At 42.2% G+C, this 16,514-nt stretch overlaps 1 protein-coding gene across 1 annotated transcript in view; it reads left to right on the top strand.

Annotated features, from left to right (window-relative positions):
- Nucleotides 1-950: 950 nt before the first annotated feature.
- LOC104408224 (protein AHNAK2-like) overlaps nucleotides 951-16,514 on the top strand; it is a gene marked incomplete at its 3' end in the record, with an annotated part of 32,522 nt that continues 16,958 nt past the window's right edge. Inside the window, exon 1 of the mRNA XM_010017758.1 lies at nucleotides 951-1,074. The remainder of the gene's footprint in view (nucleotides 1,075-16,514) is intronic.

Genomic DNA, 16,514 nt, shown 5'->3' with positions numbered 1-16,514 from the left:
ACTTCTGTGAAACAGGGAAGCCCGGAGTGAAATCTGCTGCTGCAATCCCTTTAGCTCTTCAAGGAGGAGGAATTAGAGAATCAGTGGAAATCCTCAGAGAGGGAGGAATCGGCTGTATTACAAATTTCTTTCCTTTGCAGGGGGTGGTGAAATAGGAACAGGTGAGAGGAGGTGCTTGGAATTCTAATAAATCCATTTCTGCTGGCACTAAGTGGCCTTCTTCACATGTTCACATCAGTGCAAAGGCAGCACTAAGCACACTGGCACTCACACGCTGCGATCCATGAGAACACTTCATTTGGTGTAACGTCTGTCAGCTCAGCATTCTTTTTTTGGGGGGAAGAATTAAACAGCTGACTAAAAATGACAAGGAATAATGGACTTAGAGGGCACTAGAACAGCCTGGAAACCAGTTTTAACTGTGCTGCTGTGACGGAATACATCCTGTGTGTGTGCATGCTTGCATGAAAATTTACTAATACATATAATGTTAATTACCTACTTTCGTCCTGAAACAAGGCTGGGAATGAATATCAGGAAAAGAGATGTTTGTTTTGCACAGGCGCCCACATCCCATGTACTTTCAGTCACAAGGAAATTGCCCTGTATCTCCACCCTGTGTACGCTTGTGCCTGTAGCTGTAGGCAGTAAGTGGGGAGAAGACACAGAGCTTATGGAAACTTGTGTACCCCTGTTCCTCCACGTCCCCCAGCATGAAAAACCTGACCAGCAACAAGCCCAGGGTGTACCCGCCGTTCCCTCCTCAGCTGAAGCCGTACAGCTGTTGCTTTAGTAGAGAAAGGGATTGGATTTCACAGGCTGTGTAATCTGCAACAGCGCTCTTTGGTTTGGGGATAGCAACAAGCCTCACCCAGGCTTAGCCATCCCCTTTCTGCCTGTAGAGGAACGCCCCAGTCGACATAGAAGGAAAATTGTTTGCTGAATTTCTTCACAGCCCTCCTTCCAATTGCTGAAGAGAGAGGGGGAGCGAGAGAGAGTTTAAGGCAGGCTCTGCACTGGTGTTCTGGGCTATTTCAACTTCAGGGCAACTTTAGAGAACTTCAGTTACTTTTGGTAAGTTGTGGTGTTTTTTTAAACCCCAAACCTCTTTCTCTCTCTCTCCCCCCCCCCCCCCCCCCCCCCCCACCCCCCCGCTTCTTTCTAGTCTCTGATGCAGACTGCACAAGTTTGCAGTAGATGGTGGGCTTTTAAAATTGCAGAGATGTAGGTGTGGGTATTTTGTGTCCTCTGACACAGAAACTAGACATTCTGGTTATAAAGACATAATGTTCCAAGCTGCTGTGCTTGATAAGTGAAACCTGAAGATGCTGTGCATTAAGTGATACTGCGGTGGAAAAGTATGGCCAGAACTTCAACCAAGGTGCATCCCACCTGGTGTAAAAATTGGTCTCTTTCTTGTGTATGGGAAGAAATGATATCAGGGATGAACTGTTCAGCCTGCTAAAAAAATTCTGATCCACATTTTAATGCAGGGGTTTCAAGCATGTGCACTAAGCCTCCCAAAGCCTTCAGAGGGATGTTGGTTCTTAGTCCTATACACACCCCTTCATTCAGTAATCTCTATTCCAGATCATGCACGTTGTTTTCCTTACTTCCTCTGTCTGTATACTTAACCTATCATACGATCTCAAAGATAGTGAAACTCTCTTTTGTAGTACAGCCCGTCCCAGTTGTTGCAATGAATTGCAAGGTGCAAATTGCAGTTTACTTAGTGAAGTTGTTTTCTGATGAATATGATTTTTCTGTTATTTGTTTTCCCCATAGGTATATTTGGATTTTAATAGTATCTGCTTCTATGAAAGGAATTCTATTTGTGTGGATACTGTATCTCAATAGATACCATTTGCAATGTATATATCATAATATACTGACTTGGCACTAGGATCTCTGTATCTTAGTGGTATTTGAGACTAAGATTAACCTTGAAGCATTTAAAAAATAGATTCATAACCTTGTCAGTAGTAGTGGGATCCTGTATGTGTTCACTGCAAGGCTGCTGGGGCTAGTTCACAAAGTCATAGGAAATATAATGGGTAAAATCATTCTGTCCACCTGTCTAGGTTCTTTACCCCATCCATGTACCTTAATATGTTTCTGAACAGATGATCAGAGGTAGGATTTGTATCTGTAGCCACCTGTAGTGAGAATGAAGAATTCGTAAAGCTTAGAAAAGAAAACATGTTACTCACGTGAAAGAAGACACTAGAAGTCTACTCCTTTACAATAGAAGTAACCATTCTTCAAAATTTATGAAACAATCATCGCAGAAAGTTGAAAGGTAACTCTTAAGAGATACAGAAATCAGCTGATGATCACCTGTTGCATGCACAAGGGAAAATTTCTAAGTATTGCCTTGCTATATCTTTTACAATTATAAAAACTAGAGGGAATTTCGCAGGTCCGAGCAAATTAAAGGAGAAACAGCTTACAACAACCAGTTTACTTCCACAATCTATCCGAACATAGTCCACAATCCAGCATAAAAAAGTTTCAGATGTTTAACAGCACAGGAAAACATGTAACATCTCAGAATTTATTGGGGGTTATTAGCTATGTTTAAAAATGAGAAGTGTGACTGGAACTTTTAATTGCAGTAACTCTATAACAATGGAGTTAACAATAACTCCTCAGCAATAAACTGAAAACTACGAATCTGTGCCAGGCACTCTGCAGTGCTGACATGTTCCATGATGGCTGTAGCTTTTCTGTGGAAGCATGTAGATTTGTTAGCTTAATTGCATTTTACTATCTTTGGTGTGGCACTCGCGTAAAGTAAACTCTACTATTACATTATGAGGCTTGTGTAAATCTCTGACTGAAGTTAGTTTGACTCTAGTCAGTGCTCATAAGCAATCCATAGAGGATGGCAGCCTTCCAAACCTCCTCTGCAGTGTGTGTTAACGTCTCTTCAGTCGAATGGGACAGTGGCAACTTCTAGGGCTGATTTGCCAGGGGGTTGGAGATGGCACGTATTTTCTGCTTTTAATTGTCTTGGATGCTCAATTTGTATTCACAACTATGAGGTCAACGTGCCTCTGTTCACTTTTGGCTGTACTTGAAGCTCATCACTGAAATAAAATCCAACAGTCTGTAATACATGGCCAGGGGAATAGCTATGATCTGAGTTAACCTCCTGTTGACTTCAGTGGGTTTGGTGCGCCATGCACAGAGGCACCCTGCTCTGGGAAGCCACTTCAGGAACTTCACAGGCACTTCCCTTAATGTCACTGTGAGTGGAGGGAGTAGGATATACAGCATTAGGGTATTACTAAAGTGTCATGTCTTGTATGAAACCACAGGAATGTACATTCCCTTGATTTGAAGCTCTAAAGATGCACAGAGATTTGGATGTTTTTTTTCCCCCTCAAGTTTTCTACAAAGGCAAAGAAGTCGGTACATCCTATGCAAGTGTAAAACAGTGAGGGATTTAGGGAAGATTTTTTCCAGGATTTCTCACATCTGGAGACCTAAATAATCAGAATATAAGGCAGTGTATTTGAAAGGTGTGAAAGTTACTGGCTTGTGTTCTGAGTAAATATTTGAGTAAATAGATGCAATCTATTTTTTATATCTAGCTATTTTTGCATTCTATAATATCCCTCACATCAGGGAGCAGCAAAATATGCAGTGCACTGGGAAAATCTGGGTTTCCACCTCTGGAAAAACATGCTATTGAGTTTCTGGGGTTCGTATGGCAGATTAAATCCCAGCCAGTAAGGCTCAAAAGGCCTCAACATCAGCCCTGCTGTGAGCGAAGAGGGGACCTGGCCCTCTGCACTGGCACAGGCAGACCCTGCAAGGGTGAGCTTTTGCTTTCAGGCAGTTTGCCACATCCCTGAGCCCTAATGTGCTAAAAAACTCTTTTCCTGACGACATCGTTTAACAACTACTGCCTTTCCTGCCTCCCTTAGCTGTAACTTCCAATCTGGTTAGCAGGCTTTGGAGGGAAAAGTAGTGGAGCACTCCTGAGTGATGTAGGAGATTCAGTGCCTGACGGAGCCAAGATTAAACCCTACCAAAACTAGGTTACCCTCTCTTCACGTGTGGCAGAAACCAAGACAACACTCTTGTGGCCAGAAAGATCCTCTGGATGACCCGCAGCTCTGCCTACGCCTAGTTTGGGAGGATTATGGCTGCACCGGGGGAAACTTGCTAAATTCATGTGTTTGCTCATGCCTGTTCAGATTTTAAAATCGAGGCTGGAGTTCATTGTTTTATATTGGAAAACAAAGCTTCAGGCTAGGAGAGGACCTGCCACATCCTAAATACTTCCTACCAACATGTTTGGTTCCTGAAAGGAGGCTATAGGTAGCCAAGTATCTGGAAGTAACTGATGACTTATTGTATTGTAGAGAATGGATCTACAGTTTTCTATCAGAGAAGGGAAACCCATGGGTTCACCATCGAAATCTGACCAAACATGTAGTCCAGAGTGGCTGGAACAAGTCAAAATATTTTAACGTTATTATGGCATCTAAGTAATAAATGAGCCAAGGTAACTGATAGAGGACCCATCTGCTCCCATGGCATAGGGACAGCAGCTCTGCAGGGAGTGAGTCCCAGGGCATGGTAACAGCTCAAATCCCAGTGAAATTCCACAGAGCAGGAATGCAAGCGCCTGAAGAAGAGCAGGTGCTGAGCCCACTTCTTCTGCCCCATAAAGATAGCAGTGTCTTCAGAAGGTAAAGTTATCTGTTTTTCAAAACACAAACAAGGAGATAAGGTTTATGTGATTTCCAAGCCTGCTGATAAATGCTCAAGACTCCAAAGACATTGTAACTGTTCTTCACTGTTGGGCAAATGTTATTTCTCCTCTGTAGTTAAGAGAACAAACACCACTCGATTTTGATAGCGGTGGGCTGTGCCTGACATTTGCAGAGTCAGGAAGTAGCTGTTATCCATGCTGCCATCTGATTTTAAATACCTTTCTACCTGCCCACTGACCTCTCAGCTCTCCCTCTTAAAAAGCAGTATGTTTGTGGCCTCAGTCAGCCAGCACTGAAAAGCAAAGGTTTCAAGCTGCACGTATTTCTTCCCATTTCTCCAAGTCCTAGCTAAATAGGACTTGTAATAAACTACTACAGATGTAGCATCTTCCACCTTTCAGTGAGTCCCAAAACCAGACACACTTTATTAGTCCAACCATCCCTACTTTCCTAAGTATCCCATACTTCATACCAGCCCTGGATCACCTCTTCATTTACTTGCTGTGTGTTTTGTCCCAGCACCCAGCCCTTTGACTGTCGGCCAGGTACAATGCTCTATGTTTCTCACAAAAGAACTATGTGCAGGAACTTTTCCTTGCCTCATGTCATTCTCATTGTAATCCAAAGAACCAGCCTTAGCAGAATTACTTGGAGGAGTGAATTCCAGAATGGAAATTTTAGTACAAAGAAGAAACTCAGTGGACATGTATGCAGGAGTAAAAATTGTTTTGGTAGCAAATGGGATAATAACTTTTCTATGCAGCAAGAATTGCTTTAACTGATGGTTGCATTATATTCTGAAGGGTGAAAATGCCTGAGTGGAATTAGGACTTGTTATTTTGAAAAATAGTTAGAAATCAGCTTTTGGTGCACCTCAGAGAGGTGAGCAGCAATCCCTCAGATCAGATAATTATACAAAAGTTTGGACTGTTTTTTCTGTTTGATATGTGTGCAGGTTTATTGGAAGGTATATAAGATGAAGATTTGAGAAACTATCACGAGAAAGCTAGTGGTTTTGACTGCTGATATTTCCTGGTGTGAGCGGAGCTTTCTCTATTCCTGCTTCTAAAATCAGATGAAAGCAAGTAATTTACAAGAACACAAAAATGTCATTAAGCATTCCCTAAATATTTTCATATATGTCAGAGTTGGTCTGATTTATGCTATACTGAAAGGTTGCATTGATTTTTATATGAACTGTGTCCTTGCACTCCTTAAGGTTGACTTTTTCACATAATGGGCTTGACTATGCGACAAAAATTATTTGTGCTATGAATAGTTTGGACAACTCAGTGCCTAATTAAAGTAACCAGTTAGAGCCTCTTTTGGAGGCAAACCGGGCATTTTCACATGAGAATGACTACATGCAGCATTTGTACTCATGGAGATGGATGGCTACAAAGGCAATGATGTGCAGTTGTGATGCTAAATTATTAATCAGGCTTCCTGTGAACATACCATGGTACGTTCCTAGGCTCTGCTATCACTCTCTTCTTTTGAGGTATGTGTTGGACTACAAAATTATTGACTGTGTAAGTGATGTAAAACAGACTTCTGAAAGTTATTCACATGCAGGTATTTATAAGGGGACATTTCAGTGATACACGGAGCCGGATGGAGGCAGGACTCCCACAGAACTGTTATGAAAGGAATACATTTAGTAATGGCGCAGTGATTTTACATCTATATTTGGGTTATATGTCCACAGTGGATTTAACAACTGCTTCAGTCAGTCTAAGAGGAATCTGTGAATGAAATGGTTTGGATAGAGATAGCAGGAGAAATCATCTTTTTCTTTTTAAAATTATCCTTCCTCAGAGATTGAAAAGAAGCTTTTGATAACTCCTGGGTTATGCCAGGAAAGCTCATCACAGAGATTAGGGCATTAATTACATAGTTATAAAGTATACATTGCATGCTTCACCAACCAAATAGATAAACCTTATTTATTCTAAATAAACCTTAAAGCCCAGAGAGTAAGCCTAGCACTTGCAGATAAGCTTAAGAATGAATGTAATCTCTCCTAAATATACTGGCTTGTTTCTGAGAAAGAAATCAGGGTGCTTGGTGCATGTGACAACAAATCATCCCTGGGTCTCATGGTGAGCTGATCAGAGCAGTCATCAGGACTCTCTGAGAAGCTCAGGCCAACTTTCCACAGGAGCGTTCACTGCACATCCTGTCAGTGCAAGATGATGTCGCAGTCATGCTATGGGCTCTGTAGCACATTGCTGTACACATGAAGAAATGCCTTTCTCTTCTGATTTAAAAAATGATGCAACCCCACTCTTTCAGCATAGGACCATGGCTTGCCCAGGAGACAACTACACAGTGCAGCAGCATGGAAAGCTGTGGTGGGCAGGTGGTGGAACAGATGGGTCGACTGGGGTGTTTGCACGCAGGCAAGTGGTGCTCAAGCCTAGCAGTGTGATACTGGTGGGATATTCAGGGCACTCATCACTGGAGGGTGCTCTGAAACAGAGGGGCTGAAGTAGCTGAGTTGGATTAGCTTGTTGGATGTGGACCATAGCTGATGGCAAGGCTTAGGTATGAAAAGCTTGGGTAGGAAATAATGGGATTTCCTACTTTCAGTTTCTAGAGGTTTTTTTCTGAAGAAAAGTTCAAATTCATATAACACCTGTGAATAAATTTTCTGGCAGGCCCACCTTGAAGTCCTTTGTGGGCTGGTCTCTCTGGGGTCAGTCTGCCCAGCAAAGGCAGTTCTGAGAGAAGATACCCTGGCAAAAAAGTCTGGGAACAGGGAAGTCCACAGCATGCTCCACTGCCACAGCAAGACTGCCTAAAGGTGCCTGCAAAACCTTCATGATGCAGTGATGGAGTCAAAGACAACCCGGGAGCAGGGGCAGAAGCAAGTGGCAGGGAAAGAAAACCAATGATTTTGGATTATTTCTTAAGGGCACTGAGAGAGCAGCCAGCAGGGCCAATACACACAGACATGTCCAGCCACACAATAGGGAAAACTAGTGTGGGGGAGATGTCTTCGCACAGCACCCCCCCACTTCCCCCCCCAAGCCTTTCCAGCCCAGGGGAAACACGTTGTAGGTGTTGCATCAGACCTAGGTGTCCTGGCACATGAGCAGCAAGATGCACAGCAGTCCTTGCAGCGGCCAGGGTGTTTGGAGTGTTTCTGCTGACTGCTGCCACTGCCATTCTCAGCTGCGTTCTATTAATTTATTTGCACTCCTTTGCATCTGGGGCTCATTGCTGGTTCACATTCAGCTTCTGCCTTGCTTTGAAAAATGGGGATTGGAGTCAAGTCAACAGATCTCCACCCTGCCGTGTGATAGGGAAGCGCTTTTGCAGTGCTCTTCCAAGTTGTGACATGCGTTGAAAACTGGTATTCTGCCAGCAGTCGTCTCCATGGGGAAGTGCATGAACACCTCTCCACTATCACACTGTTGTTTCACAGCCTGGGCTGACAAAAGTCAGGCCCCTGAGCAGCACACACAGATACAGCGTATGAACCGGGGCTTTCATTTGCACCAGAGCAAAGGGAGGGTAAAGGAGGTATAAAAAGCCATGCGCATTTTCGCCTTCCCACAAACCCTTCTCTTTTAAATGCCCAGAAAGGGATGGAGAAGGAGGGAAAACCATCATCTTCTAATCCAAAACAGGAGCTGGCTGTCACATGAGCAGAAACAGACTACGCTAGCTTCTCCACTAACTCTGTTCTTGCAAGGAGACTGAGATGGACAGCGATAAGGTTTCAGCTCTTGGACACACTTGGAACTATATGCAACGCCAGCCAGAGCCTGTGTGCTCAGGGGAAGGGAGCTGGGACTTGCTAAGTCGGCAGTGACAAATTGCAGCAAGGAGCAATATCCTTAACCTAGCTGCAATAGCTTTGAGAAGGGGTGAGAGTTTCCTGCTTTGCAGAGACTTTTCAGGAGGCAATGTCTCTGGCATGAAGGCAGACTCAAATTTGACAAACTTACTATTGTTGCACAAAAATGGCACAACCCAGCCATGTTTGTCAAAACCTGTTCTTGTCATTTATCGCTGCTGCAGTTTGATGTCAGGTTAAGGTTCCCACCATGTTTAGTGATATATAGCCACCTACCCGGATATGCCTCTGAGGACTTAGAAGCTTTGTGTCAAGCAAGTGAAGCAAAACGGAGGCAGTAATGAAATAGTGGAAACAGTTTACAGAGAAAGAAGGAAGGCTTTTGGGGGCTGTGTTTTGGTTTGTTTCATTGTCTAGAAGATCTTAGAAATTCTCAGTCATAATAAATCCCTGTTGGCTGGAGCAAATCTGTGGATGCATTTATCCAGCATGTGGGTTCCTGTAAAGTGATCATGGTGGAGGCACACAGTACAACTGAGCATGGGCACTGTGATCTTGCTGTGTGGGGGATCTCCTACCACTGTCCTGCAGATGCACAGAGACTTCTGCTTGGAGACCTGAATGCAAAATCTTGTGTACATTTGTTTTCTAGTCAAGAAAAATGAGGGAGTTCTACAAAGAGGATTAAGTATTCTAGGCAGCCTGCAGCTGCTGAAGTTTTTGTTCCCACTTTCATACCTGTGAGGTGTTTGGGGAGAGAAGAATACAATATGCAATGCTGTACTTCTTAACTTCAGTCCAGCTCCCCTGACAGCAACAGCAGCACAACATCTACAACTCCCAGCTGGATTTTTATCATGACAGGCAGGAAAAATTGCCTGGCATTCACCTTGAGGGTGAAAAATATGGCAAAGAGTGTTCAGCTGCTCAGAGACATGGACTCACCTTGTACTGACAACAGTAAGGATATTTTACTGACAGGACATAAGGTATTCACATGAAATGAGATTTACATTGCTTTTGGAAAATCCGTGGATGTGGCCTCCACACAGACACCATAGATAGTTTAATAAGCACATTTTAAATATTTAGACATTCTGTTCACAGAATAAATTAATGGAAAATTAATGCTAATTAGCCATCGGTCTTTAAGCAGACTTGAGTGAGTTCAATACAAGAACCACCCTGGCAGACCTTCCTAACTTTTTCAACAAAGTAAAAAAGTTTAGAGGCTTGTTTTAAATTTATACTGAAAAATATCGATGCAGTATTTTATTTTATTTTTTTTAATAGTAGTAGATCAATCTGTTCACTGCTCAGCTGTGTTGCTGTTGTGGTTTAATCCCAGACAGCAACTAAGCCCCACACAGCCACTCACTCACTCCCCACCAGTGGGACAGGGGAGAGGATCAGAAGAGTAAAAGTGAGAAAACCCATGGGTTAAGATAAAGACAATTTAACAGGTAAAGCAAAAGCTGCTCACGCAAGAAAAGCAAACCAACAAATTAATTCAACACTTCCCATTGGCAGGCAGGTGTTCAGCCATCTCCAGGAGAGCAGGGGTCTGTCATGTGTAACAGTTACTTAGGAAGACAAAATATCATCACTCCGAATGTCCCCCTTTCCTTCTTTGCCCAGCTTTATATGCTGAGTATGACACCATATGGTATGGAATATCCCTTTGGTCAGTTAGGGTCATCTGTCCCAGCTGTGTCCCCTCCTAATTCCTTGTGCACTTGCAGCCTACTCGCTGGTGGGGTGAGAAGCAGAAGAGGCCTTGACTCTACGTAAGCACTGCTCAGCAGTAACTAAAACATCCCTGTGTTATCAATACTGTTTTCAGCACAAATCCAAAACATAGCCCCATACTGGCTACTATGAAGAAAATTAACTCTACCCCAGCTAAACCTGCACAGTTGCAAAAATAGTATGTTTTGTAAAAAAAGGTTATTTGCAAAGTCATGAAATATATACATGTACATATATATACAATGCATATTTACATAGAAATAGTATGTGCTTAGGTGAGTTTTGCACCCATAAGCTAGTTGGCAAAGAAAACACTTTAGTTGTCCATTAGGGCTGGATTCAATAAAAATGTTGGCTGACTTCACTGCAAGCCTTGGAAACCATTGGAGTATTCAAGGCTCAGGCAGCCAGATGCCTGCTTTAATTTCTATTGACAAAGGAAAAGGAGGGATGAGTAAATGTGAAACATTTCCTTCCAGCACTGAGCTAAGAGAGGCAGCGTGGTGCAGAGAGGAGGTGGAATCCAGAACATCTGGGTTGTATTTATTGCTGGCTTTGTTGCCAACTGCTTTGTGACTTTGAGCAAGTAATTTTTCTGCTATGCTACCTTACTTTCTGTAAGGCAGGGAGAGCTCACCTGCTTTCACATAGTGCTCTGGGCAGGTAGAGGGACTCTCGGTGAACATGACTAAATGCTGCAGTTGCCAAGCTGGCATATTCATATGTACTAGGCAATACTATCTGGGTGATCGCTATCCCAGAAGGTGCAAGAGATAGCTATGCCCTTTGAGAGTGCAAAGAGAAAGATACTCATTAAGTAGCACTGTGTCTGCATAAATACATACCCGTAAATACTGTTAACCAGTGCCTTCTGCTACTACAGGTCCAAAAGTCATTCAGAGGAGGAGCTGGGTTGGCAGCCTCATTCATTTATACTTAGGGTCTCTTAATTACTTTCCTACACCACTCCCAGGGAAGAGCAGTTGCTTTTGGGGTAAGTCACAGGGAATGGTGTAGCTATTTTGAAATGGTTTCTGTATAGTGCTTCCAGAGCTGGTTTCAGGTTCTCAGTGTGGATGTGGAGGAAAGAAGCCTGGCATATCTTTTCTTCTTTTTTTTTTTTGTAAGATGCATTTTCTGCCAAATGTGAAGAACTGAAAAAGCATGTGAAAGCAAAGAGTGAGTCATATATGGCCTTCTGCATGTCACCATTAATTACTCTGTAGTCCAAGTGATACTTAGGCTATAGCTGGAAAACTTCTGCTTGTATCTTACTTGCCTTCGTTTTTCACATTACACAGCACTGATGTCTTAATGCTATTTGCTGTATACATCAATTGAATTCAAGGGTAATCTACAACATGTCTTCATTTTTTTCCAAAAGTATTTACTCTTACAAGGATGCAGGCATGATTACTGTGTGCAGTGTTGTGTGCTCTGCTGGATTGTACAATATTGAACCAAAGCTGATCTCAGCCTGTATCGCAGTCTGAATTGCAAGATAAATGTGATGTAGCATTCCATATATTAGTTTCCTTGAGGCTAATGGATGCCTTGCTTGAGTAGCCACAGAATGAAATCTCAATATGTCAAGATTTGATCCTGCAGCATTAAATGACCAGGTATCATCTGAGTCCTACAGATTGTTTAAGCTTCTATTTATGGCAATTTCCTGTTTATCCTACTGGTGAGTCAAGGTGTCTTTCATGAACACCCCCTTCAAAATACATGGAACACTAGAGCTTGGGCAGACCTACCTCTCCGCAAAACTGTTTACAATTTCAGGACTCTCTGCTGAGTGTTGGGACAGATGATGTAAGAACTTGCCATGAATCGTGATGATCATGTGCCTTTATGCAAAGTACAGAATCTGTGAATAAAGATGCAATATGCAGTCTAGAGCCAGAGTAATTAAAATCAATAGAAAACATTGATAGAAACTGATCTGTGTCTATACACTGTACAGCAATACTCCCCTTTATTTATTTTTTTTTTACCCGTGAAGGAAAGAGATTATTAAGAATAACAGGGCAACACTAGTATGAATTTTGCCTGACATAATGTAGCTTTGCTGTAAGCTATCCACATTTAGGAATCACTTTACCTGCATTGATTTTCTCTGCCCTGCAGGGTACATAATGTATTCTTCTTTCCACAGTAATATATTTGGTAACCTGAATCAGTCAACTGAACTGGGGTGCAAGACACATGAATTCTACATCTGATTTGGTGGGTAGTGCAGTCACATCTCTTCTGTCTCTGCCTTCTACTCTCTCTCTGTCCTCCTCTCCTCTTGTCTCTCTCTGTTTGACAGACAGCTCTTTGGGGCTGGCATTGTTATCCATTATGTATTTGTACAGCATAATGAGGCGTCAGACTTGGGACATGCTCTTGGAAACTACCAAAGTGTAAGTTGTAACAGAAATTAATTAAATGAATACAGTGTCCTAGGTGTCAAGGCAGGGTGTAAAAATTACCTTGAGTTAAGTGTCTGACTGGTTTAATGTGTGATCCAAAGCTTCTCAGAGGCTTAAATCCATCCTTTAACGTGCAGCCAGGACTTCCTGCAACATACTCTAGTATGCAGTAGTCCTGCACAGACAACTTTGCAATGTGAAGTAAAAGCTGTATTTGAATCATCATGGGTTAAAGCCAGTTATTCCCACAGTTCCCATTTCCTAATGTTTTCCACTCATGATGTTCTTCTCTTTTAATGTTCATAGTAACTCATGCCAAAAAAGGTGTTTCCTATCATGTTCTCCTCACATTGTGTGTTGTGGGTTTTGGTTTTTTTTACTCCATATTTTCAATCCCCAGAGAGCTAAGGTTAGTCATAAACATGATTTTGGCTATCAGATTCATGTGTGGTTTGCTATAGCAACAAACAAAAGCATTAGTCAGAAACTGGCATGAAGCTATAAACACATATTTTTTTGTGACATTACCCAGAGTTAGCTTAATTTATGTGGTACACTGTTGCCACACAACTGCATTGTACTTAGACTATTATGCTTGTTAAATAGGCACTTCATAGAAAACCCAAAGAATATATTAGAGAGAAACTAAGCAAGTCTGCTAGCTGATGTTGTCATATGAAGATCATAAGCCAAATTCTGCTGTTGCACCAGTGTAAATCCAGCTGAACTCCTTCAGAATACACATTTAGATCAGAGCATGAAATCTGAATCTATATGTATTGAATAAGAGGCAAATTATCAAGGAAATAAACACCGACTTTTCCTTTGCTATTTTCACCTCCATAATTTTACTGCAGCAAAATGATAGAGGTAGGCATTATCAGATTGGGATAGATGGTTTAAATTCACTCCCAACACACCTGGAAAACATAATCGGCCGCATGGCAAGGAGAGCAAAGCTTGGTTAAAGATCATCTCCAGTTGTGCCTATGCAGCACTGGGAAGGTACACTTTGTGCAGACCCAGTGTCTCTCCAGCCGGTCTGGGGACGCAGAGGAGTGGCTTGCGCAGCAAGTACTGACTTCCCTGGGGAGTTGGTTGGGTTTGTACAGCATTCACTGAAATCCCACAGCTAGACAGCTACTAGTCCCTGAGCCAGGTAGTTTAAAGGTTGCCCTGAAGCTTCTACAGAAGTGGTGTTTTTTGCGTAGGCAGAGTGGGCACATTCTTGTTAATGTTTTATTCCAACCATCTGTCTTCTCTTTGCTGCACCTTTTTAGGAACACGAACCCTCCTCTTTTGTGACAGCTGCATTTAATAAAAAACACATTCACAAAAGAGGTGTTTTCCAGTATCCCTGTGCTGACACTGCTCAGCAACGGGAGCTTAAACTTCTGTAGAAATTGTTCAGATACATTTTCAGACTGCTCTCTTCAGACATAAGCTGTGAAGTGTTCATGACCTTCCCTGCTGCAGAGGAGTGCAGAATAACCTACAAGTAATATCGACATGTGTCCAAGTCATTAGAGTAACAAAATGCTCAGAGCCTACCAGTCCAGAAGTTTCTAATTGGGCCAGTGGTTCCAGCTGCAGAGGATGATCCTGTGGCAAGATGTAGTTTGCACATGTTGCAGAGGCTCTCTGGTCCTTCAAAGAATGGTCCTTCAAAGTCCAGGGATCAAGAACAAGATCTGGCACCAAGCACTGGTCAAGCTGTGTCCCAAATACAAAGAGCCCTTTCTATAACTGAACCCATAAGCAGCAGAAAATGCCCCAGGAGAGCATACATTTTAGTCCTGGCCCTGTTCATTGTGTTTTGCTTAACGTTGTTCTGGGTCCTATGCACTTGTCTTTTCAAAACCTTTTGCGATAATCTTACCATGGTAGATTTACCTAGTACAAAAGTGTAAAAGGATCTGGTTTTCAGTTAGCAGCTCCTCAATTAGGACTTACTCTGGGCTCTGTGTGCCTTTTTCCCATCTGTGCCCAGCTGCATCCAGTCATAGCCCTGCACTGAAAGATGTGAAGCGCTTGATTTGCCTTAAAACGGGAGAGCTCTGGCTGGCTGTCTTTTTCAAAGGTCAGCACTGCACTTTTCTGCTTCCTTTACTCCCTTGTGGTCAAATAGGGACAGGACTTCCCCATAAGAGTATTCAATGTGTGATTAAATAGTGTTCTAAGTATTTGCAGTGAAAAAAACCCAACCACATTCTGCTTTTCGACTAGTTGCTAAATGCTGTCAAAACTAATTCCAACAGCACTATATAAAGCAAATATTTCAGTCATTGATAAAATGTTATTGGCAGTTCATGGAGGACTTGGGGACTGCGGTATTTTAAAATGTTGCAGTAAGATGGAGGTGGATCTTTTTGCTTGTTGACGGTAAAGTGAAAGTAGTTCACCTTGTAAATAGTACAGAGGATAATTTCTTGGTAGCAATCGTTCTCCTTTTCTGGCTTTATTGACTGTAAGCTGTGTATGGTGGTGGGGCAAGGAATGCAACCACACCTTCCTTAGGAGAGAGCACTAGTCTCTCTGCTGTGCATGATCAACCACAGCTCACAAGCAGAAAGCAGAGTTTTCACTGGGGCTGTTGGATGAGGCAGGGTGCCAGAGAATATAAGTAGTAAAACACCATTGGTTTTAAAATACTCTTAAGAGGTGCAGAAAAACCTAGAGATGGACTCAGAGGCATCTCAAGGTGCTTCTCATTCTGTCCTCTTGAAGTCACGCTCTTCACAGCTCCAGAAACCTAAGTGGTTATTGCCATTCTGCAAAGTGGGGACAAGCTACTGGATTATCCTCCTGTTGTACAGATTTAAATGACTGAAGAATCCTCCAGAGAGAATCAGATCCACCTACTTGCAGTAGGTCTCAATGACTGTAACTGAAGCTCTGGGGTTTTCCTTTTCCTTATACTAGCACTGTAGTGGTAGAAGGCTGTTGATTAAGTAGACCCCCTGATCTGGCTAAAGGGCAGAATGTAGTTTACTCTTCCTTATACATTATTCTGAATCTAGCACAGCTGGTCAACAAGAAAAACATTGCCATGTACTTTCAGAAAGGAAGCATCTTGCTTTTCACTGAGTTCAAAAATATTTAACCTCTGTGTGTGTGTGAATAGACCATTATGATTAAGAAACAGTTACTCGTTTCCATAAGATATCGTGATTTTCTCATTACAGAGAGGGTCTGAAAGTTTGGAAGAGTTATGAATCATTCTTAGGGTTGATAATCATATCCAAGAAATAGTCCTCTTGATGCTTTCAAACAACTCCACCCATCTCAATTCATTCACCAGTTTCTACATGGGTGAGCTGCGGTGTAGCTGCTTTCTCACTATTTAAGCCTTTAATCAAAAAGAAATCAAAAACTGCAGAATTGAATCTTTAAAAAAGTAGCTTCTCCCTCTCGTTTATTCTAGCCTCTGTGAAACATGAAACTGAAATCCATTTCCTTAACGCTGTTTTCCTCTAATCTATTAGGCAAGATGCTGGTTTGTTATTTTTGGGTGCCTCACTACTGGCTAGAAGAGAGGGAAAGGAGAGGGAAAATGAGCACTGAATCATTTAAAAAGCATACACAAAGATTTTTTTTTTCTTTTAAAAAGTACAATGCAACAAGTTTGACATCTTTTTTTTCTTCTGCAACTTAACATGCATTTAAAGTTACAGTGCTTTTCAGTCTTATGTATCTAATTGTTTGTAATTTCAAATAGTAAAGGTAAAGTTCACAGATTCAATTTCTAAAAGAAGACAGTTATCAAACAGCAAAATTAGAAAATGCTGCGGCAAGGTATGAATCTGCTAGGGAAAG

Source organism: Nestor notabilis, unplaced genomic scaffold (assembly GCF_000696875.1).
Source record: "Nestor notabilis isolate BGI_N333 unplaced genomic scaffold, ASM69687v1 scaffold15507, whole genome shotgun sequence".
Classification (NCBI taxonomy): domain Eukaryota; kingdom Metazoa; phylum Chordata; class Aves; order Psittaciformes; family Psittacidae; genus Nestor; species Nestor notabilis.
This window is presented reverse-complemented; position numbering and strand designations above follow the sequence as displayed.